Source organism: Lagenorhynchus albirostris, chromosome X (assembly GCF_949774975.1).
Source record: "Lagenorhynchus albirostris chromosome X, mLagAlb1.1, whole genome shotgun sequence".
NCBI lineage: Eukaryota > Metazoa > Chordata > Mammalia > Artiodactyla > Delphinidae > Lagenorhynchus > Lagenorhynchus albirostris.
In genome coordinates, this window is record NC_083116.1 from 70497811 (window position 1) to 70523227 (window position 25417).

Below are 25417 nucleotides of genomic sequence, written 5' to 3' on the forward strand. Positions count from 1 at the left end.
CCGGGTCAAGTAACTCCGGTATGAACTCCTTAAGAGCCAGAACTTCAATCGATCCAGGCTTCCTCGGGTCTGCAGCTTTCAAAATCACCATTTTTTTTAACATCTTTATTGGAGTATAATTGCTTTACAATGGAGTGTTACTTTCTGCTTTATAAGAAAGTGAATCAGCTATACATATACATATATCCCCATATCTCCTCCCTCTTGCGTCTGCCTCCCACCCTCCCTATCCCACCCCTCTAGGTGGACACAGAGCACCGAGCTAATCTCCCTGTGCTATGCGGCTGCTTCCCATAGCTATCTGTTTTACATTTGGTAGTGTATATATATCCATGCCACTCTCTCACTTTGTCACAGCTTACCCTTCCCCCTCCCCATGTCCTCAGGTCCATTCTCTACATCTGGGTCTTTATTCCAGCCCTCCCCCTAGGTTCTTCAGAATCTTTTTTTTTTTTAAGATTCCATATATATGTTAGCATACGGAATTTGTTTTTCTTTTTCTGACTTACTTCACTCTGTATGACAGACTCTAGGACCATCCACCTCACTACAAATAACTCAATTTCGTTTCTTTTTATGGCTGAGTAATATTCCATTGTATATATGTGCCACATCTTTATTCATTCATCTGTGGATGGACACTTAGGTTGCTTCCATGTCCTGGCTATTGTAAATAGAGCTGCAATGAACATTTTGGTACATGACTCTTTTTGAATTATGGTTTTCTCAGGGTATATGCCCAGTAGTGGGATTGCTGAGTCGTATGGTAGTTCTATTTTTAGTTTTTTAAGGAACCTCCATACTGTTCTCCATAGTGGCTGTATCACAAAATTACCATTTTGAAATCCATTTTCTTTTAATAAAGATTGGTAATGCCTTATGATATTATTCTTACTAAATTTAAATATTTTCTATTATTCTATTTTATGTTTATAATTTAATGTATACATTTTCAGTCAAGGTTCAACACTCATCTTTCTGTTTGGAACTAGCTTTTTAAAATTATTTAAATATATATTAATATATCAAAGATTTAAAATTCTTGTTATATATGGTAAAATATTTTCCTTTTGTAGTTTTTCAATGATTTTTGTGTATGCTGTGCTTTAATATACAAAAATAAACATTAATTTTAAGATACCCCCCTACAAAAGCCTTTCTTGGGTTTTTCCAGTCTACCAAGCCCCAGGCCTAGGGGATACAGAGAGGAGTAAAACACTGTCCCTGCCCCCAAACTGCTTATAATCTAGTGGTGGAAAGGGATAGGTAGACCATAATTGCTATATTGTTTGATAAGTGCTGTAAGAGGTACAATGTGCAAGGCATACTACAGGAGGGAATGGCCAACTACAAGGATCAGTGAGCTAAGGGAAGGGCTCACAAGAGGAGACATTGGTGTTGAGAAACTAATCATTCACCAGATGGTTAAGGGTGGAGGACATGGTGATGTGGGAATGAGCATTTAAAATTTTCTTTAAATTATTATAAAATCAACATAAAATTTACCATCTTAACCATTATTTTTTTTAAATTTATTTTTTCTGGAAGTGTTTTTATTTACAATGTTGTGTTAGTTTCTGGTATATAGCAAAGTGATTCATTTATACTTATATATAGTCTTTAAAATTAAAAAAAATCTTTTTAAATTGAAGTATAGTTGATTTACAGTATCGTGTTAGTTTCAGGTATACTTTTTCATATTCTTTTTCATTATGGTTTATTACAGGATATTGAATATAGTTCCCTGTGCTATACAGTAGGACCTTGTTGTTTATCCATTCTATATATAATAGTTAGCATCTGCTAATCCCAAACTCCAAAAATGCGGAATGCTTCACGAATTTGCGTGTCATCCTTGCACAGAGGCCATGCTAATCTTCTCTGTATTGTTCCAATTTTAGTATAAGTGCTGCCAAAGTGAGCACCCATTTTAACTCTTCTTAAGTGTACAGTTCAGTGGTATTAAATACATTAACATTGTTGTTCAACCATTACCATCATCCATCTCCAGAACTCTTTTCATCTTGCAAAACTAAAACTCTATACCTATTAGACAAGAATTCCTCATTCTTCTCTCCCCCAGCCCCTGGCAACCACCATTCTACTTTCTCTGTCAATTTGACTTCTCTAGGGACCTTATATATAAGTACAATCATACAGTATTTGTCTTTTTGTGACTGGTTTATTTTTTATTTTTTTAATTTTTAAAATAAATTTATTTTTATTTTTGGCTGTGTTGGGTCTTTTTTGCTGTGCGCAGGCTTTCTCTAGTTGTGGCGAGCAGGGGCTACTCTTTCGTTGCGGTGATCTGTCTTCTCATTGTTGTGCCTTCTCTTTGTTGCAGAGCACTGGCTATAGGTGCGTGGGCTTCAGTAGTTGTGGCATGTCGGTCCAGTAGTTGTGGCTCATGGGCTCTAGAGCGCAGGCTCGGTAGTTGTGGCGCACGGGCTTAGTTTCTCCAAGGCATGTGGGATCTTCCCGGGCCAGGGATCGAACCCATATCCCCTGCATTGGCAGGCGGATTCTTAACCACTGCGCCACCAGGGAAGCCCACGACTGGTTTATTTTATGTAGCATAATGTCCTCAAGATTTATCCATGTTGTGCCATGTGACAGGATTTCCTTGCTTTTTAAGACTGAATAATGTTCCATTGTATGCATAAGGTCACATTTTGTTTATTCATTTATCTGTTGATGGATATTTGGGTTGCTTCCATCTCTTGACTATTGTGACTAGTGCTGCTGTGAATGTGGGTGTACAGATATCTATTTGAGCTCCTGCTTTCAATTCTTTTGGGTATATATCCAGAAGTGGGATTGCTGGATCATATGGTAATTCTACTTTTAATTTTTTGAGGAACTGCCATACTGTCTTCTATGGCAGCAGCACCATTTTACACTCCCACCAACAGTGCCCAAGGGTTCCAATGTCTTCACATTCTCTTCAACACTTATTCTGTTGTTGTTGTTGTTGTTACTAGCCATCCTAACGATATTGAAATGGTATTTCATTGGGGTTTTGATTTGCACTTCTCTAATGGTTAGTGATGTTGAGCATCTTTTCATGTGCTTATTGACCATTTGTATATTTTCTTTGGAGAAATATCTATTCTAGTCCTTTGCCCATTTTTAAATTGGGTTGCTTGTTTCGTTGTTGTTGAGTTGTAATTCCTTATATACTCTGGATATTAACTTCTTACCAGATGTATGATTTGCAAATATTTTCTCCCATTCTGTAAGTTGCCTTTTCACTCTGTTGATTGTGTCCTTTGATGCACAGAAGTTTTAAATTTTGTTGTAGTACAAAGAAATCAATCAGAGCAGTGGAATAGTTCCATCTCCCTTTCCAAAAAAAAGAATGTTTTAAGGCTGTTAGAAGACAAAAGGTCTTACAGAGGAGTGAAACACATCTTTGGACTGAGTTACATGACTTCCTTAAAGAAGACTTGGGGAAAACAGAGGGAGGAAGTGTGTGGGGGGTAGAGTGCTGGCTTCAGAGTTGGGCCATTTGGGGTTCAAATTATGACTCTGGCACTTGTTAGCTGGGAGGCCTCAAGTAAGTCCCCTGACTTCTGAGCCTCAATTTTCTCATCTGGAAAATGGGGATAAGGCTTAAGACCTTTAGTCCCCCACCCCGTCCTTTCCCTGAGCAAGCAGCTTGTGCTTATTCCCCAGTGTTGCCTAATAGATACGCAGGAGACAGAGCTTTGGAGGAGTAGCTTTATTACTTTGCCAGGCAAAGGGGGACACAGCAGCCTCCTGCCTCGAAAACTATGTGTCCCCATCGCCCCCCCCAGGAGGATTTGATGAGTTTTATAACAATGCTTCCCAAGGTGGGGTTGCTGACAAGATTAGGGTGTGTGTAGGGTCTCAGGTGGTTGTCTCCTAATCTTGATGAGCTTCTCTGGTCCTTTTAATCTTGCTTCAGGTGGTTTCTTGGCTGTTCCCCCCCCCCATTGATTAGCAAATGTTTGAATCTGCCCTTTGGAATTCAGGGGAGGTCATGGCCGCTGGAGTCTTGCCTACAAGAAACAGGGGACAAAAAGGCGTCCGTGTCCAGGAGCCGCATGGGCCCTGCTTAGTTTCACGTCCCGCTTTTCTTTGATACTCCTCAGTCTTGAGGAGAACAGATATTGGATGAGAAAAGGGAACGATCGTTTTGGATAAAGATGTTAATTATAAACTCGGCAGGGGACTCAGTTTTAATCCCCACTTTGGTTTTATGTTTCCCCAGATCTTTTAGGGAATGCGTCAACAACCGCTCTGACTACTTCTGCTGAGATGGGGCATAGTCCTGCCTAAATTTTGGGGAATAGATACCAAATTAGAAATATTTGAGTTCCAAGTCCTGGATCTGAGTCTTATATGATTAAGATCTCAATCCCTTGTTCTGCCATTTTGATACAACAGACCAGGTTAGAGGCAAGAGGAGTGACAACTAGAACTTTAGTAGACAGAATAGATCTAATTTCCTTAGGAATTCAGGAGAATATGTCTGAAGCCAGTTGTTTCCAAACCATTCCCTGTAAGGGAGGAAACCCACCAAGGCAATCCCGAAGACCTGGAAGTAGGAAACTGACCACATATCTAGCAGTTAGAATTATTGAAAGAGTCAGCATATGAATCTATAGTTTTGTAGGTAAAAGGTATGAGAAAGGATAAGAAAACAGAACTTTCATTCTGGTTGTTGGAACAAATACTTAAGGTTTCCCAAAGGGTGAGACATCGATTTCCTGCAGGTCTGTTCCTCTGCTGTGGGCAGGCTGTGGGCAGGCTGGGTTCATCGGTTTCAGATAATCTTTTTACTCTAGTGTGATGTATTCATGGTTTAACTCCATCCAGTTTTAAGGAGGTGTGAAAAGTAAGGAGGACATCTTGTATGGCCCCTTCCATTTTTCCTCCAGCTGTCACTCGGGTCCTTGTTTTTTCCAAACCTTCAGCAGCACCTGGTCTCCCACTTTGAAGGGATGTAAGGGAACTTCCAGGCAAGGGGGAGACCTGTGGAACATAAACTTATGCATAGCAGTTAACAATTGACCAACCTGTTTTACATACTGTTTAACTTCTTTCTTCCTACCTTAGAAATGTTTCTCTTTCTTTTTACTCTTAGGAGCTAAGAATGGTCTCCTGTATATAATTTCATAAAGGCTCAATCCTAGCCAGCTTCTAGGGGCCACCAGTATACAGAGGAGAGCAATTGGCAAGACCTTGTCCCATTTTAGATGGGTTTCCTGTGATTCATCTTCTTAGCTTTTCCTGTAGATTGGGGTCTCCATGCTGAGTGAAGGTTCCATTTTATACCTAAAGCTTTATTTGCTGTTTGTGTTATTTCTGCGACAAAAGCAGATCCATTGCTACTCTGAATAGTAGAGGAAAGGCAGTACCTAGAAATAATGTCCTTAAGAAGTGTTTTTGTCACTTCCAGATGCTTTTCCTATTCTGGCTGGAAAGGCCTCTACTCCACCTTGAACCAGGTGTAATCCTCTTAAATCTTTAACCAAAATCTCGTTGAAGAGGGTGGGGGAATTTTTAAATTCTTGTGGCATCCCAGAGTCTGATATAGCTCAGAAAATTCAAGTTTGCAACAATACAGGAATAAATGCATCTGGAATCACATCCACAGTGGTCACCTAGTTTTACCATAGTTACTCCATTTTGACTTTCAAATGCATTCCCCTCCTCAGCGTTAAAGGAGATGTACAATGCATGTCTGAAAGGCCACAAAATAGGCTGCTTTTTAAAGTTAAACCATGCATAGGCCAGAGTGACTTCCTCATACTTCAATCAGTGCAGATTTTTTTTCTTTCATTTCCCCTTTTGATTGCAAGTCTTTCAATAGAAGACGTTGATAATCAAAATATCTATCCCTGAGTGCCAGGGTGATTCAACTCTTCGCCCCAGGTATAGATCATGTCCTTAGGTGCTAGGCCTTCTTTATATTTGCCTAGTTAATCCTCATTGGGGAAACCTGATCAGAGTAAAACTGAACAAGCTCAGAGGTATGTTAAGGAGAAAACGCTTTATAGGCCATACATTTTATCATTTATGCCCAATTGTCACATAAGCATTGTACATGTGCTTTTAGCAGTAGACCTAAAGCAAACAGTGATACATCATGAATAATTACAGTCTGATAACTTTACTAGGTAATTTTTCTTTTCTCCTAAACATCAGGGCAAAAGTGTGACTAACACAATAACTTCCATAAATACAGACTTTAATTAACAGATCTAGAATTTTATATCTATTGAAACATAATCTTTTTCCCTAAAATTACCCTCATCTCCATTGAACACAGCCAAACCAAGACATTTGCTTTCAAAGTAAGTCTGTAATATTAAGTAACCAGTGATATTCCAGACCAAAGAAAAGAAAAAACAAAAAAACATTATAACCATATTCACTAGTTCACTCAGTAACCAATCCTTTTGTTAACATTTTATGAAGCCATCAGATTCTCCATTAAGATTTTTTTTTCTTATCCAGCTCAGCAGTATGATGTGAAATTTATCAGAGATCTGTATTTGTCAAAAGGGGTCCTTCACATAAATCTTGATGATGAAGCACTTTGCAAAAGCAGAGTACAATAATAACTGTCTATAAATGACAGAAAGACTTTTAAAAAAAAGGGCATAGTTAAACATCTGATTGCAATGTAATCGGTAAAGAAACTTGGTTACAATAACCGGGATTACATTTAATTTAACTGATTACATTTGATTTAACATAACAAATAATCCTAGTTAAATCTTTCTCTCTGAGATGACTCAGGGGCCCTCTGAAGCATCTCAAAGTTAGCTGGAGGTCAAAAGAACTTTTAGAAACTGTCAAACAATACTTATTTACTTAACCAAAGTGAAAAGATTTCAGCGCAAATACAGATCACTTAAAGGCAAAGGAACTCACAAGCTGTTATCAAAAGCAGTATTCCAAGAAAATGTTGAAGGGAGAAACCAAATCTGGTCTTGCCTTAGCCCACTCCCAACAAAATCCATTTATCCAATTAGATTTAATCCAATCTTAGAAAATTCTGATCTTGCACAACTGTAAAAACATGTGCTTTCTTATGGAGAGTATCTCAGGGTGGCACCAAATACCTTTAGTTTCTCTCTCTGCCAAGGTAAGCCAATATTCACTAACTAATGTTTCAGTATCTTATTTTATTTGTAAATGGCCTACTTATTCAATAAACTTCCATCATTTAACTTAACTATAAATTTTTAATCTACAAAGCAGCTGAAGAGATTATTCTTAAGTACACATTCCTAAAACAATTATTTCTAAAGAGTTTACCCAAAAGCTCTTATCTCACTTGCATTATTTAACATTGATGACTCTTAAGACATGTCTATATTAATCAAACCAACAAGCTTAAGCCACCTTCAATAGCAGATATCAATTCAGTACTGAATATTTCCCAGATCATGTGGTCCTAAAATTTATCTTGGCCAATTTTCTAGACATTTAGATTTAGTTTGTAAGAGCTTACTTTCTAGTCAATTAAACAGAGCTCATTTACAAGTTAACTTTTACATAAAGACCGAACCAGAGATCTCAGTTTTCCCCCTTCCACAAAAAACGCCTTCTTTCCCTGCCTTTTTCTTCAGTCTCAGGAACTAGAGATGGTCTAGATAAGTGTTCCGGAGGGCCCTGGGGGAGAGAAATAACAATTCCTTTTCATGGGGGCATAGCTGAAGATCTCCTAATTTTGTAAAAATACCCTGGGGGGGCCGTTACAAGATGGAATAGAACTCTGGTCATCCATAAAAATGAAACAGGAGGGAAGGGGGCAGGGAACAACCTTTGAAAGAATGACATAGTCCAAGGACATGACATAAACTGATTAGACCCAAATGGGTCCAAGATGGCAGGACAAGTGGACTTCCACTAGACCTTAAGCCTCAGTATACGGTCATTGTAACACATCAGTAAGCTAAATGACACACCCACAGGCTCCATGACAGTTCCAAGGCCAACCATAAGGATCAAAAAGTGGGCTGTGGGGCTTCCCTGGTGGCGCAGTGGTTGAGAGTCTGCCTGCTGATGCAGGGGATGTGGGTTCGTGCCCTGGTCCGGGAGGATCCCTCATGCCGCGGAGTGGCTGATCCCGTGAGCCATGGCCGCTGAGCCTGCGCGTCAGGCTCCGCAACGGGAGAGGCCGCAACAGTGAGAGGCCCGCGTACCGCAAAAAAACCAAAAAACAAAAGTGGGCTGTGGCCCAATTCCTGGAAATCCCCACCCTTTCCCCAAAAAACTGGAATATTCCTCCCACTCATTAGCCTATGAAATTACCCACCCCTATAAAAACTGACAACCCCATACCCTGGTGCCTTTCTCACCTTCTGAGGTGGCCCACACTCTGTGAAGTGTGTTTCTCTCTAAATAAATCCACTTCTTACCTATCATTTTGTCACTCACTGAATTCTTTCTGCGATGGGACATCAGGAACCTGAGCTTCTAATCAGCTCGGTGCTTTGTGACCACCTAGAGGGGTGGGATAGGGAGGATGGGAGGGAGACACAAAAGGGAGGAGATATGGGGATATATGTATATGTATAGCTGATTCACTTTGTTATACAGCAGAAACTAACACACCATTGTAAAGCAATTATACTCCAATAAAGATGTTAAAAGAATAAAATAAAGTAAAGTAAATCCATTACTTCTAAAAAAAAAAAGAGAACCTGAGCTTCATTAAGTCCTGAAGCCAGGTATGTGATCTCAGTTGGAAGACTGTGGGTTTTGGCCAGGTTCGAGTCCCGGCCTTGTGGGTTCGACTCCCAATCTGAGTTTTGGCTGGGTTTGAGTCCCAGCCATGTGAGTTTGAGTCCCAATCTGAGTTTTGGCTGGGTTTGAGTCCCGGCCGCGTGTTTTCAAGTCCCAGTCTGGGTTTTGGCTGGGTTTGAGTCCCGGCACGTGGGTTCAAGTCCCAATCTGAGGTGCACGGTTTCAACAAGGCTAGTCCAAAAGGGAAAATCCCAACCAACAATTCTGCCACAGGCAAAGCCCGACGCGATAGGTTGGTGTTGTCTGGTGTTGTCACATGTGAGTTGTGACAACTGGTGTTGTCACATGTGAGCCCTGTTATTCGTCTCAACCAGTCAATGCAAGTACTGAAACACATACATACAGACAACAGACATGGTCCCACAAACAAAAGATCAGACAAGATGTAGCCCATTTCCACTCCCAGACAGAGGACTCAAAATGGCTCGCAATGATCTGGTAGAATTTTCCCACCCTACACAAGCGAGAGTGGCTCACCCCAAAACAATACACACAAAAACACAAATGACAGATAGGCTATGGCCACACAGACAGAAACTCAGAGGAGGTATAGTTTAAAAATTCCACTTCCACTCCTGGACAAAGGCTTCCAAACAGATTGGCTCAGTTCTTGAAAGAGAACAAACCCAGAGTTGGCTCTCAGGGGGCCCAGAGTGGCTCAATTGCTGCAAGGGAGTGAGGCCAAAGTGGCTAGCCCAGATGGAGTGGAGAGAATTTCCAGCCTTTCCATTCCTGTGACAAAACAATTCTAGCTGAAGAATAGTATAATAATTTAGGCCACCATACAAAGGCCACCTCTCCTCACTTTTAAGAATATACATTGGCTAAACAGAATTAAAATAGATTCATAGCTATAGGTTGACAAATCTGCCAAAATCTTCCTTAGGGGACTGTCAGATGGAGAGGAAGAGGAAGCGCTTCCCATATTGAGTCGAATTAAACAGCTCTGTGCACAAAACTGAAAGCAAAACCAGAATTCTCGCCAGCCAAATGGAAGCCACACACACACACACAAAACACACAGCCCGAGGTTCAAACTGGGTTCTAAGTCCCACTAAGCTGGTGGCCTTGGTCCAAGTTGCGCCTTACAAATGGGATCTTCCTAATGGAAAATCCCCAAACGGGAACCAGAGTTCCCCCAAACGGACCAGGTCGAGCGGCCTCGGTGTGCATGCTGGGGGACTTAGCAAAAATGCTGGCAGAGGTGTTGTGACATACCTAATCCTACTTTTCTCCTTCTCCAAAATGCTTTCTCAGAGCAGGAAGTCCGGGCTGATGTGGATAGAAGAGGGGGTGTCCTCAAGGCAAAGGTGGCCTTGGCAGTTGCTAGGGCAACCTCTCTCCCGTTCTCCACCTCCATCTTGGAGTTCCGACTACTGAGATGGCAGTCCGGGTATTATCGGGGCACAGCCCTATGGCAGGGCATCCCTAGTGATCTGGCCTCAGAGAAGTCCTCCAAACCTCTGCTCTCCCGAAGGAGGCTGGCGTGCAGAGAAACCTCCGAGCGTCTGATCAAGCCGAGGGTGCCCACGGGGCTGCCGGCCCACGAGTCAGATACCAGGCGAGCCCCCCAAATTTTGTTGCCGAAAACCCGGCCTCTCTTCAGTGCCGAATAGAAATGTGGAGGCAGAGCTTTGGAGGAGTAGAAAGGGAGTAGCTTTATTACCTTGCCAGGCAAAGGGGGCCACAGCGGGCAGCGGGCTCCTGCCTCAAAAAACTATGTGCCCACCCCCCCCCCCGAGGATTTGATGAGGAGTTTTTTTTTAATTAACTTATTTTTATTTATTTTATTTTTGGCTGCATTGGGTCTTTGTTGCTGCACGTGGACTTTTCTCTGGTTGTGGTGAGCGGGGCTACTCTTCATTGTGGTACACAGGCTTCTCATTGCAGTGGCCTCTCTAGTTGAGGAGCATGGGCTCTAGGCGTGCGGGCTTCAGTAGTAGTGGCACACGGGCTCAGTAGTTGTGGCTCCCGGGCTCTAGAGCGTAGGCTCGGTAGTTGTGGCACATGGGCTTAGCTGCGCCGCGGCATGTGGGATCTTCCCAGCCCAGGGTTCGAACCCGTGTGCCCTGCATTGGCAGGTGGATTCCTAACCACTGTACCACCAGGGAAGCCCTGATGAGGAGTTTTATAACAATACTTCCCAAGGTGGGGTTGCTGACAAGATTAGGGTATATGTAGGGTCTCAGGTGGTCCTCTCCTAATCTTGATGAGCTTCTCTGGTCCTTTTAATCTTGCCTCAGGTGGTTTCTTGGCTGTTTCCCCCCATTGATTAGCAACTGTTTGAACCTGCCCTTTGGAACTCAGGGAAGGTCATGGTGGCTGGAGCCTTGCCTACAAGAAACAGGGGACAAAAAGGCCTCTGTGTCCAGGAGCCCCACAGGGCCCTGCTTGGTTTCACCAACACTGCCTCTCATGCTGGTACCTGTCTCACTCACTCCACATGCTCTCTTATGAGCATACTCAAATGGTCTCTTTCCCACCCGCCTAACAAGCACCCCCTTCTCTCGCAATCATCTTCTACTCTCACAATCCCCACCTTTCTCACATTTCTGTCTCTCCTGACATTCCATCTCTCATGAGCCCTCAACTCCCCCAATCCCTATTTTATTTCTCCTAATCTGTCTCAATCTCTCTCATCCTCTTCCAAATCCCCCCAAACCAAAACCGCCTCGCACAAAGCATCGCCTTCTCTACATTCTCTCCCTTCTCTCTTGCTCATAATTCTACTCCTTGGCACAATCCTGCTCTCACAGTTTCTCTGTCTCTCTTTCTTCCTCCCTCTTTCCTCTCACTTTTTTGTCCCTCTCCTTCCCTGTTTCTTTGCCTCTCCTGTCCAAAAGATGAAAGTGAACTGAGACTTGCTGTCATACACTCTCTGCACGTTTTCCTTTTGCCACACCTTCACCTTCTGTCGCATACAGTGACTCTGTCACACACTCTGTGTCAGTCATGCTCTCCCTTGGTGATGCCCGCCCACCAGCTCCTCTCTTGCCTACCGCCCCCTTGTGCTCTCTGTACCCCCTGCTTGCTTCCACTCTGTGTTGTCCCTCTCCCCCTGTTGCCCCCTTTCTCTTCTTCTGGCATTCCCTCCCTCCCTCTCTCCCTCCCCTGCCTCTGTCTCTTTCTGTTGTCCATTATCTCTTTCTCTGTGTCACCCACCTCTGTCACCTGCTCTCCCTCTCTGGCACTCATAGTTCTCTCTTTCTCTCTCATTCTCTCCTTCTCTCCCATTATCTCTCTGTCCCCTACCCCCCCTCCTCTCTGTCACCCACCTGTTCACACTCTCAACTACCTGCTCACACTGTCGTCCATTCGTTCTCACCCACTTACTCTTTGTCTCTCTGTCAGCCTCCCCACTCTGTACCTCTGTACCCCCTTTCTTGTCACCCACCATCTGTCACCTACACTCTACCTCTATTACCCATTCTCTTTCTGTTACCCACTCTTTCCCTGTTACCCACTTTCTTTCTCTGTTACCCACTCCCTTATTCAGTCACCCATCCTCTTTTTTTCTCTGTCACTGTATCATTCTGGGTCCAATCAGGAGGTAGAAACCATGTAGTATATTAAAACAGGAATTTTAAAGTAAGAGTTATTAAATTGATAAATGAGTAACTATAAGAAATAAGGAAACTCCATATGGTGCCCTAGGGCTAAGGGAGAGTACCCAAGGAAGGACAAACTTGGAAGGAGGCCCTCTCCCCAAGGCTGAGGTTCAGACCTCCTTGGAGAAGGTATAGTTCAGCCCACTGGGTAGCAGAGAAGTGTGCTGGCTTGCCCAGGCTGGAGCTGGTCTGCACTCCCTGGGCTCATAGGAAGCAACCTTCTGGAGTGCAGGTGGGGAGCAGGCTAGCAGCAACCAATGGTGTAGGAGTGCAGAAGGAGTGGGACCTGGGGCACAGGCAGCTGCTGGGGAGGCTGGTTCTGATGTAGAGAGGGCTGCAAGAAGGTTATCGCCAGGCCAGGTGGAGACTTCAAGATCGTTGAAAGACTGCGTGTTCTGGGTGGGTGGCTGTGTGTCACTTGGTTGACCCCCTGTGCAGCGGCAGCTGGCAACTTCAGGAGAGCCCCCTCCTCCTGCAGTGTCCCTCAGGCGTCCTCTACTGAGAAAGCTTAACATCATGCTGGCTGTAGAGGAGAGATGCTTAAAGGAATTCTATCATTATCACAGAGCAGGTACTGAGGGATGAATTTGGAACTGAGAGGCAATAAATGATGACTGGCAGAGTTATCTGACCTCTACTTATCTGTCATCCAACCTCTCTCCCATGTCACTCACTGTGTCATCCTCTCTGTTACTCACTTGCTTGTACTCTATGTTGTCAACTCTCTCTTGCTATCACCCATCTGCTTTCTATTCTCTATGTCACCCACTTTCTTCTATCATTCTACTCCAACTGCTTTTGTCAAGGTCGACTTTCATAAATCTAATGGTCAGTTCATAATCTTCCTCTTCCTTGACTCACCAGTAGTACTTGACAGAATTGATCAATTCTCCACAAAATGCTAGACTCATTTGGCCACCAGGACCCCTCACTCTCCTGACTTTCTTCCTACCTCGCTTGTTGCTGCTTCTTAGATTCTGCTGATTTCTTCTCATATCCCCAATTGCTTTTGCTTTTTCTTCTAATGTACTTTATTTAAAAAAAATTTTTGAAAGTTTAGTTTTATTTATTTATTTATTTTTAAATTTATTTATTTATTTATTTTTGGCTGCGTTGGGTCTTCGTTGCCGTGTGTGGGCTTTCTTTAGTTGCGGCAAGCGGGGGCTACTTATTGTTGTGGTGAGCAGGTTTCTCATTGTGGTGCCTTCTCATGTTGCAGAGCACGGGCTCTAGGTGCTCAGGCTTCAGTAGTTGTGGTGCGTGGGCTCAGTAGTTGTGGCACACAGGCTTAGTTGCTCCGCAGCATGTGGGATCTTCCTGGACTAGGGCTCGAAACTGTGTCCCCCGCACTGGCAGTCTGATTCTTTTTTTTTTTTTTTAAGGCACTGCTTAAACATTTTTTTAAAAAATTTTATTTATTTATTTATTTTTGGCTATGTTGGGTCTTTGTTGCTGCTCATGGGCTTTCACTAGTTGTGGCGAGCGGAGGCTACTCTTCGTTGTGGTGCATGGGCTTCTCATTGTGGTGGCTTCTCTTGTTGTGGAGCACGGGCACTAGGTGCGCAGGCTTTAGTAGTTGTGGCTTGTAGGCTCAGTAGTTGTGGCCTATGGGCTCTAGAGCGCAGGCTCAGTAGTTGTGGTGCACGGGCTTAGTTGCTCTGTGGCATGTGGGATCTTCCCAGACCAGGGCTTGAACCTGTGTCCCCTGCATTGGCAGGTGGATTCTTAACCACGGTGCCACCAGGGAAGTCCCTTTTTATTTTTTAAAAAATATTTTATTTATTTATTTGGCTGTGCCAGGTCTTAGTTGCAGTGTGTGCGATCGCGGGAACTTTGTTGCGGCGTGTGGGATCTTTAGTTGCGGCATGCAGGTCTTAGTTGCGTCATGTGGGATCTAGTTCCCTGACCAGAGATCGAACCCGGGCCCCCTGCATTGGGAGCTCGGAGTCTTAACCACTGGACCACCAGGGAAGTCCCTAATGTACTTTATTTTTATTTATTTATTTTTTAGATTTAATTAAATTAATTAATTTATTTGTTTTTGGTTTTTTTTTGGTTTTGGGGTCTTTTTTGGCTGCGTTGGGTCTTTGCTGCTGCGCGCGAGCTCTCCCCAGTTGCGGCAAGTGGGGGCCACTCCTCATTGAGGTGCGCAGACCTCTCCTTGCGGTGGCCTCTCGTTGTGGAGCACGGGCCCCAGGTGTGTGGGCTTCAGTAGTTGGGGCATGCGGGCTCAGTAGCTGTGGCTCACAGTCTCCAGAGTGCAGGCTCAGCAGCTGTGGCGCATGGGCCCAGTTGCTCTGTGGCATGTGAGATTCTCCCAGACCAGGGATCGAACCTGTGTCCCCTGCATTGGCAGGTGGATTCCCAACCACTGCGCCACCAGGGAAGTCCTCTATTTTAATTTTTAATTAATTAATTAATTTATTTATTTTTGGCTGTGTTGGGACTTCGTTTCCGTGCAAGGGCTTTCTCTAGTTGTGGCGAGTGGGGGCCACTCTTCATCGTGATGCGCGGACCTCTCGCTGTCGCGGCCTCTCTTGTTGTGGAGCACAAGCTCCAGGCGCGCAGGCTCAGTAGTTGTGGCTCACAGGCCTAGTTGCTTCGCGGCATGTGGGATCTTCCCAGACCAGGGCTTGAACCTGTGTCCCCTGCATTGGCAGGCAGATTCTCAACCACTGTGCCACCAGGGAAGCCCCTATTTTAATTTTTAAAAAAATATTTTTTTATTTTTGGCTGCATTGGGTCTTAGTTGCAGCACGTGGGCTCTCTAGTTGTGGTGCACGGGCTCAGTAGTTGTGGTGTGCGGGCTTAGTTGCCCCATGGCATGTGGGATCTTAGTTCCCTGACCAGGGATCGAACCCATGTCCTCTGCATTGGAAGGTGGATTCTTAACCACTTGACCAGCAGGGAAGTCCCTACTGTACTTTAAAGTAAATTCTCAGGCATCATAGTATTTCATCCTTAAATATTTCAGTGCGCGTCTCTAAAAAAGAACATATTCTTAGAAAACCACTGTACCATATCACGCTTAACAAAATAAATTAATTCTTTGATATCAGCTAATACACAGTTCATATTTGCATTTTTCAAATGGTCTTAAGTGTTTTAATAATTGATTTGTTTGAATCAGGATCCAAAGAAGTTCCACAAGCTGCATTTGGTTATATTTCATAAGTCTCTCTTTTTTAGTTTAAGGTAACACTTTATTTTTTAAAAAGTTTTTATTGGCTTATAGTTGATTTACAATGTTGCGTTAGTTTCAGGTGTACAGCAAAGTGAATCAGTTATACATATATCCACTCTCTTTTGTTTTTTACAAATTATTTATTCATTTATTCGGCTGCTCCGGGTCTTAGTTGTGGCACTTGGGATCTTCATTGTGGCATGCGGGATCTTTAGTTGCAGAGTGCAGGATCTAGTTCCCTGACCAAGCATTGAACCGGGCCCCCTGCACTGGGAGTGTGGAATCTATTTTTTTTAATTAATTAATTTATTTGGCTGCATCAGGTCTTAGTTACTGCATGCGGGACCTTCATTGCGGCATGTGGGATCTTTCGTTGCAGCATGCAGGCTCGCTAGTTGTGGCACATGAGCTCTAGAGCACATGGGCTCAGTAGTTGCAGTGTGCAGGCTTAGTTGCCCTGCGGTATGTGGGATCTTACTTCCCTGACCAGGGATTGAACCCACGTCCCCTGCATTGGAAGGCGGATTCTTAACCACTCAACCACCAGGGAAGTCCCAGGAGCACGGAGTCTTAACCACTGGACCATCAGGGAAGTCCCTCCACTCTTTTTTTTTTTTTTTTTTTGCGGTACGCGGTCCTCTCACTGTTGTGGCCTCTCCCATTGTGGAGCACAGGCTCCGGACGTGCAGGCTCAGCGGCCATGGCTCATGGGCCCAGCCACTCTGCGGCATGTGGGATCTTCCCGGACCGGGACATGAACCCGTGTCCCCTGCATCGGCAGGCAGACTCTCAACCACTGTGCCACAAGGGAAGCCCCCTCCACTCTTTTCTAGATTCTTTTCTTAAGCATCTTTTAATCTAGAAAAATCCCTCCCCACTTTTATTTCTATGCCAATGATTTGGATTAGTCTGTAGTGTCATTAGTTTGTTCTTCTATCTCCTGTAATTTAAATTTAAAGGCCTGATAAATGAATGGATAAAGAAAATGTGACACACACACAGACACACACAGACAGGAATATTATTCAGCCATAAAAAAGAGTGAATTTTTGCCATTTGTGACAACATAGATGGACCTTGGAGGCATTATGCTAAGTGAAATAAATCAGACAGAGAAAGACGAATACTGTATGATCTCACTTATATGTGGGGTCTAAAACAAAAACAAAACCAAGTTCATAGATAACAGAGAACAGATTGGTGGTTCCTGGATTTGAGGGGTGGGCAAAATGGATGCAGGGGGTCAAAAGGTACAAACTTCCAGTTATAAAATAAATAAACCCTGGGATGTAATGTACAGTGTGGTGACTATAGTTAATAATACTGTATTGCATATTTGAGAGTTGCTAAGAGAATAAATCTTAAAAATTCTCATCACAAGAAAAAAATCCGTAATTATGTATGGTGACAGATGGTAACTAGACTTATTGTGGTGATCATTTCACAGTATATACAAATATCAAGTCATTATGTTGTACACCTGAAACTAATATAATGCTGTATGTCGATTATACCTCAATAAAATTTTTTTAAAAAAACTATTCTAGAGCCAAACCAAAAACATTTAAGGTTCAATATTTTTGACATGAATACTTCATAGGTGAGGTCATGTACTTCCTATTGCATCATATCAGGAAGCATATAATGTCTGATTTTCCTACTTTTAGTGATTTTATGATTGATCAATGGGTTCAGGTAGTCATAGGCTGATTACTCCTTTGCAAAGTTGCATTTCCCCCCTTGTGATGAATAAATAATATGTCGGGGATACTTTAGCATCCTGTGGATACCCAGTTCCCCAGCAACCTTTCATCCATTGATAATCATTGCCCAAATCAGTTATTTCATTAGGGATTACAAGTGATGGTTTTCTAATTTCGCCATTGTTTCTGTATTCATTAGCTGGAATTCATCTGTTAATGTTGGAGTGTTGGAATGCCATGTCTTTTTTTAATTATACTCCTTCCTTTGGTGATCTTACTCAGGTTTTTGGTTTTAAATCCCATCTTTATGTTGAGAATTTTCACATTTTTGTCTTTTGTCCTGACCTCTTCTGAACTCCAGACTCCTGTATCTGGCTGCTTACTTGACATCTCTGCTTGATAATAGACATATCAAACTTAACTCATCCAAAAGCAAAGGGCAAAAACCAGGGGTTCTCAATAGGTACAGAAAAAGCATTTGACTAAATCTAGCATCCTGTAATAATAAAAACACTCAACAAGCTAGGAATACAACATAACTTCCACAACGTGATCAAGGGTGTCTACAAAAACCTACAGCTAACATTATACTTAATGGTGAAAGACTGAAAGCTTTCCCCCCTTATATCAAGAACAAGATAAGGATGTCTGCTCTCGCCAGTTCTTTTTTTTTAATTGAAGTATAGTAAAATTACAATATTGTGTTAGTTTCAGGTGTATAGCATAGTGATTCAATATTTTTGCAGATTATACTCCATTATAGGTTATCACAAGATAATGGGTATAATTCCCTTTGCTATACAGTTTATATCCTTGTTGCTTATCTATTTTATATATAGTAGTTTACATCTGTTAATCCCATACCCCTAATTTGTCCCTCCCCAGTTCCCTCTCCCCTTTGGTAAACACAAATTTGTTTTCTGTATCTGTTTGTTTCTGTTTTGCATATATACTGATTTGTATTATTTTTTTAGATTCCACATATAAGTGATATCATACAGTATTTGTCTTTCTCTGTCTTATTTCACTAAGCATAATATTCTCTATGTCCATCCACATTGCTGCAAATGGCAGTATTTCATGCTTTTCTATGGTTAATAGTCCGGTGTGTATGTGTGTGTGTATACACACACACGAATATATGTGTGTGTGTATATATATATATATATACACACACACCCACACATACACGCATACATACACACATATATCTTCTTTCTTTTTTCTTTTTTTTGGCGGTACGCGGGCCTCTCACTGTTGTGGCCTCTCCCGTTGCGGAGCGCAGGCTCCGGATGCGCAGGCTCAGGGGCCATGGCTCACGGGCCCAGCCGCTCTGCGGCATGTGGGATCTTCCCGGACCGGGGCACGAACCCATTTCCCATGCATTGGCAGGCGGACTCTCAACCACTGCTCCACCAGGGAAGACCATACCATATCTTCTTGATCCAATAGTCTGTTGATGGGCAGTTGGGTTACTTCCGTGTCTTGGCTATTGTAAATAGTGCTGCTATGAGCACTGGGTTGCGTGTATCTTATTTTTTTTTAATTTTTAAATGTTATTTTATTTATTTTTTTATACAGCAGGTTCTTATTAGTCATCAATTTTATACACATCACTGTATACATGTCAATCTCAATAGCCCAATTCATCACACCCCCACCCCCACCCCCCTGCAGCTTTCCCCCCTTGGTGTCCGTACGTTTGTTCTCTACATCTGTGTCTCAATTTTTGCCTGCAAACGGGTTCATCTGTACCATTTTTCTAGGTTCCACATATATGCATTAATATACGATATTTGTTTTTCTCTTTCTAACTTACTTAACTCTGTATGACAGTCTCTAGATCCATCCACGTCTCAACAAATGACCCAATTTCGTTCCTTTTTATGGCCGAGTAATATTGCATTGTATATATGTACCACATCTTCTTTATCCATTCGTCTGTCGATGGGAATTTAGGTTGCTTCCATGACCTGGCTATTGTAAATAGTGCCGCAATGAACATTGGGGTGCATGTGTCTTTTTTAATTATGGTTTTCTCTGGGTATATGCCCAGTAGTGGGATTGCTGGGTCATATGGTAATTCTATTTTTAGTTTTTTAAGGAACTTCCATACTGTTCTCCATAGTGGCTGTATCAATTTACATTCCCACCAACAGTGCAAGAGGGTTCCCTTTTCTCCACACCCTCTCCAGCATTTGTTGTTTGTAGATTTTCTGATGATTCCCATTCTAACTGGTGTGAGGTGATACCTTATTGTAGTTTTGATTTGCATTTCTCTAATAATTAGTGATGCTGAGCAGCTTTTCATGTGCTTCTTGGCCATCTGTATATCTTCTTTGGAGAAATGTCTATTTAGGTCTTCTGCCCATTTCTTGATTGGGTTGTTTGTTTTTTTAATATTGAGCTGTATGAGCTGTTTATATATTTTGGAGATTAATCCTTTGTCCATTGATTCGTTTGCAAATACTTTCTCCCATCCTGAGGGTTGTCTTTTCGTCTTCTTCATGGTTTCCTTTCCTGTGCAAAATCTTTTAAGTTTCATTAGGTCCCATTTGTTTATTTTTGTTTTTATTTCCATTACTCTAGGAGGTGGATCAAAAAAGGTCTTGCTGTGATTTATGTCAAAGAGTGTTCTTCCTATGTTTTCCTCTAAGAGTTTTATAGTGTCTGGTCTTACATTTAGGTCTCTAGTCCATTTTGAGTTTATTTTTGTGTGTGGTGTTAGGGAGTGTTCTAATTTCATTCTTTTACATGTAGCTGTCCAGTTTTCCCAGCACCACTTATTGAAGAGACTGTCTTTTCTCCATTGTATATCCTTGCCTCCTTTATCATAGATTAGTTGACCATAGGTGCGTGGGTTTATCTCTGGGCTTTCTATCTTGTTCCATTGATCTGTGTTTCTGTCTTTGTGCCACTACCATATTGTCTTGATTACTGTAGCTTTGTAGTATAGTCTGAAGTCCGGGAGCCTGATTCCTCCAGCTCCGTTTTTCTTTCTCAAGATTGCTTTGGGTATTTGGTGTCTTTTGTGTCTCCATACAAATTTTAAGATTTTTTTGTTCTAGTTCTGTAAAAAATGCCATTGGTAATTTGATAAGGATTGCATGGAATCTGTAGATTGCTTTGGGTGGTATAGTCATTTTCACAATATTGATTCTTCCAATCCAAGAACATGGTATATCTCTCCATCTGTTGGTATCATCTTTAATTTCTTTCATCAGTGTCTTTTAGTTTTCTGCATACAGGTCTTTTGTCTCCCTAGGTAGGTTTATTCCTAGGTATTTTATTCTTTTTGTTGCAGTGGTAAATGGGAGTGTTTCCTTAATTTCTGTTTCAGATTTTTCATCATTAGTGTATAGGAATGCAAGAGATTTCTGTGCATTAATTTTGTATCCTGCAACTTTACCAAATTCATTGATTACCTCTAGTAGTTTTCTGGTGGCATCTTTAGGATTCTCTATGTATAGTATCATGTCATCTGCAAACAGTGACCGTTTTACTTCTTCTTTTCCAATTTGTATTCCTTTTATTTCTTTTTCTTCTCTGATTGCCATGGCTGGGACTTCCAAAACTATGTTGAATAATAGTGGTGAGAGTGGACATCCTTGTCTTGTTCCTGATTGTAGAGGAAATACTTTCAGTTTTTCACCATTGAGAATGATGTTTGCTGTGGGTTTGTTGTATATGGCCTTTATTATGTTGAGGTAGGTTCCCTCTATGCCCACTTTCTGGAGCGTTTTTATCATAAATGGGTGTTGAATTTTGTCAGAAGCTTTTTCTGCATCTATTGAGATGATCATATGGTTTTTATTCTTCAATTTGTTAATATGGTGTATCACACTGATTGATTTGCATATATTGAAGAATCCTTGCATCTGTGGGATAAATCCCACTTGCTCATGGTATATGATCCTTTTAATGTGTTGTTGGATTCTGTTTGCTAGTATTTTGTTGAGGATTTTTGCATCTATATTCATGAGTGATTTTGGTCTGTAATTTTCTTTTTTTGTACTATCTTTGTCTGGTTTTGGTATCAGGGTGATGGTGGCCTCATAGAATGAGTTTGGGAGTGTTCCTTCCTCTGCAGTTGTTTGGAAGAGATTGAGAAGGATGGGTTTTAGCTCTTCTCTAAATGTTTGATAGAATTCACCTGTGAAGCCATCTGGTCCTGGACTTTTGTTTGTTGGAAGAATTTTAATCGCAGTTTCAATCTCATTACTTGTGATTGGTCTGTTCATATTTTCTATTTCTTCCTGGTTCAGTCTTGGAAGGTTGTACCTTTCTAAGAATTTGTCCATTTCTTCCAGGTTTTCCAATTTTTTGGCTTAGAGTTGCTTGTAGTAGTCTCTTAGGATGTAGTCTCTTGTATTTCTGTGGTGTCTGTTGTAACTTCTCCTTTTTCATTTCTAATTTTATTGATGAGTCCTCTCCCTCTTTTTCTTGATGAGTCTGGCTAATGGTTTATCAATTTTGTTTATCTTCTCAAAGAACCAGCTTTTAGTTTTATTGATCTTTGCTACTGATTTCTTTGTTTCTATTTCATTTATTTCTGCTCTGATGTTTATGATTTCCTTCCTTCTGCTAACTTTGGGTTTTGTTTGTTCTTCTTTCTCTAGTTCCTTTAGGTGTAAGGTTAGATTGTTTATTTGAGATTTTTCTTGTTTCTTGAGGTAGGCTTGTATAGCTATAAACTTCCCTCTTAGAACTGCTTTTGCTGCATCCCATAAGTTTTGTATTGTCGTGTTTTCGTTGTCATTTGTCTCTAGGTATTTTTTTGATTTCTTCTTTGATTTCTTCAGTGATCTCTTGGTTATTTAGTAACGTATTGTTTAGCCTCCATGTGTTTGTGTTTTTTACATTTTTTTCCCTGTAATTCATTTCTAATCTCATAGCTTTGTGGTCAGAAAAGATGCTTGATATGATTTCAGTTTTCTTAGATTTACTGAGGCTTGATTTGTGACCCAAGATGTGATCTATCATGGAGAATGTTCCGTGCACACTTGAGAAGAAAATGTAATCTGTTTTTGGATGGAATGTCCTATAGATAATCTATCTGGTCTGTTGTGTCATTTAAAGCTTCTGTTTCCTTATTTATTTTCATTTTGGGCAATCTGTCCATTGGTGTAATTGAGCTGTTGAAGTTCCCAGTACTATTATGTTACTGTTGATTTCCTCTTTTTTTTTTTTTTTTGTGGTACGTGGGCCTCTCACTGCTGTGGCCTCTCCCGTTGCGGAGCACAGGCTCTGGACGTGCAGGCTAAGCGGCCATGGCTCACGGGCCCAGCCGCTCTGCGGCATGTGGGATCCTCCTGGACCGGGGCACGAACCTGTGTCCCCTGCATCGGCAGGCGGACTCTCAACCACTGTGCCACCAGGGAAGCCCCGATTTCCTCTTTTATAGCTGTTAGCAGTTGCCTTATGTACTGAGGTTCTCCTATGTTGGGTGCATATATATTTATAATTGTTATATCTTTTTCTTGGATTGATCTCTTGATCATTATGTAGTGTCCTTCCTTGTCTCTTGTAACATTCTTTATTTTAAAGTCTATTTTATCTGATATGAGTATTGATACTCCGGCTTTCTTTTGATTTCCATTTGCATGGAATATCTTTTTCCATCCCCTCCCTTTCAGTCTGTATGTGTCCCTAGGTCTGAAGTGGCTCTCTTGTAGACAGCATATATATGGGTCTTGTTTTTGTATCCATTCAGTGAGCCTGTGTCTTTTGTTTGGAGCATTTAATCCATTTAAAGTAATTATCGATATGTATGTTCCTATGACCATTTTCTTAATTGTTTTGGGTTTGCTTTTTTAGGTCCTTTTCTTGTCTTGTGTTTCCCACTTAGAGAAGTTCCTTTAGCATTTGTTGTAGAGCTGGTTTGGTGGTGCTGAATTCTCTTAGCTTTTGCTTGTCTGTAAAGCTTTTGATTTCTCCATCAAATATGAATGAGATCCTTGCCGGGTAGAGTAACCTTGGTTGTAGGTTCTTCCCTTTCATCACTTTAAGTATATCATGCCACTCCCTTCTGGCTTGTAGAGTTTCTGCTGAGAAAGCAGCTGTTAACCTTATGGGAGTTCCCTTGTATGTTATTTGTGGTTTTTCCCTTGTTGCTTTCAATAATTTTTCTTTGTCTTTAATTTTTGCCAATTTGATTACTGTGTGTCTTGGCGTGTTTCTCCTTGGGTTTATCCTGTATGGGACTCGCTGTGCTTCTTGGACTTGGGTGGCTATTTCCCTTCCCATGTGAGGGAAGTTTTCAACTGTAATCTCTTCAAATATTTTCTCTGGTCCTTTCTCTCTTCTCCTTCTGGGACCACTATAATGCGAATGTTGTTGTGTTTAATGTTGTCCCAGAGGTCTCTTAGGCTGTCTTCATTTCTTTTCATTCTTTTTTCTTTATTCTGTTCCGCAGCAGTGAATTCCACCATTCTGTCTTCCAGGTCACTTATCCGTTCTTCTGCCTCCGTTATTCTGCTATTGATTCCTTCTAGTGTAGTTTTCATTTCAGTTAGTGTATTGTTCATCTCTGTTTGTTTGTTCTTTAATTTTTCAAGGTCTTTATTAAACATTTCTTGCATCTTCTTGATCTTTGCCTCCATTTTTTTCCCAAGGTCCTGGATCATCTTCACTATCATTATTCTGAATTCTTTTTCTGGAAGGTTGCCTATCTCCACTTCATTTAGTTGTGTTTCCGGGGTTTTATCTTGTTCCTTCATCTGGTACAAAGTCCTCTGCCTTTTCATTTTGTCTGTCTTTCTGTGGACGTGGTTTTTGTTCCACAGGCTGCAGGATTGTAGTTTTTCTTGCTTCTGCTGTCTGCCCTCTGGTGGACGAGGCTATCTAAGAGGCTTTTGCAAGTTTCCTGATGGGAGGGACTGTTGGTGGGTAGAGCTGACTGTTGCTCTGGTGGGCAGATCTCTGTAAAACTTTAATCCGCTTGGCTGTTGATGGGTGGGGCTGGGTTCCCTCCCTGTTGGTTGGTTGGCCTGAGGCAACCCAACACTTGAGCCTACCTGGGCTCTTTGGTGGGGCTAATGGCAGACTCTGGGAGGGCTCACGCCAAGGAGTACTTCCAGGAACTTTTGCTGCCAGTGTCCTTGTTCCCACGGTCAGCCTCAGCCACCCCTCGCCTCTGCAGGAGACCCTCCAAAACTAGCAGGTAGGTCTGGTTCAGTCTCCCCTGGGGTCACTGCTCCTTCCCCTGGGTCCTGATGCGCACACTACTTTGTGTGTGCCCTCCAGGAGTGGAGTCTCTGTTTCCCCCAGTCCTGTCAAAGTTCTGCAATCAAATCCCGCTAGCCTTCAAAGTCTGATTCTCTAGGAATTCCTCCTCCCGTTGCCGGACCCCCAGGTTGGGAAGCCTGATGTGGGGCTCAGAACCTTCACTCCAGTGGGTGGACTTCTGTGGTGTAAGTGTTCTCCAGTCTGTAAGTCACCCACCCAACAGTTATGGGATTTGATTTTACTGTGATTGCGCCCCTCCTACCGTCTCATTGTGGCTTCTCCTTTGTCTTTGGATGTGGGGTATCTTTTTTGGTGAGTTCCAGTGTCTTCCTGTGATGATTGTCCAGCAGCTAGTTGTGATTCTGGTGTTCTCACAAGATGGAGTGAGAGCACATCCTTCTACTCCGCCATCTTGGTTCAGGGCCCTCGCGTGTATCTTTTGGAATTAGTGTTTTCGTTTTTTCCAGATACCCAGGAGTGGAATTGCTGGATCATATGGTATTTCTATTTTTAGTTTTGTAAGGAGCCTCCATACTGTTTCTCACAGTGGCTGCACCAATTTACATCCCCAGCAACAGTGTACAAGGGTTCCCTTTTCTCCACATTCTCTACAACATTTTTTATTTGTAGACTTTTTGAAGATAGCCATTCTAACAGGTGTGATGTGATACCTCATTGTGGTTTTGCATTTCTCTAATAATTAGTGATGTTGAGCATCTTTTCATATGCCTGTTAGCCATCTCTTTGTCTTCTTTGGAAAAATATCTATTCAGGTCTTCTGCCCATTTTTTGATTGGGTGCTCTCACCACTTCTATTCAACATTATAATTTGTTTTGATTCAACACTATAATAGAGGTTCAAGACAGGGCAATTAGGCAAGAAGAAGAAATAAAAGGTATGCAGATTG

The 25417-nt window shown here is 42.0% G+C and overlaps 2 protein-coding genes and 1 non-coding gene across 3 annotated transcripts in view; 1 reads left to right on the forward strand and 2 right to left on the reverse strand.

The window, feature by feature from the left end:
• PIN4 (peptidylprolyl cis/trans isomerase, NIMA-interacting 4) overlaps positions 1–25417 on the reverse strand; it is an 87073-nt gene that overhangs the window by 25866 nt on the left and 35790 nt on the right. The gene's annotated exons all lie outside the window — the stretch shown is intronic.
• ERCC6L (ERCC excision repair 6 like, spindle assembly checkpoint helicase) overlaps positions 1–25417 on the forward strand; it is a 50552-nt gene that overhangs the window by 244 nt on the left and 24891 nt on the right. The window lies entirely within an intron of this gene.
• Positions 1819–1925, reverse strand: LOC132514192 (U6 spliceosomal RNA). Its single transcript, XR_009538680.1, has one exon. It is a non-coding gene; the product is annotated as a U6 spliceosomal RNA (small nuclear RNA).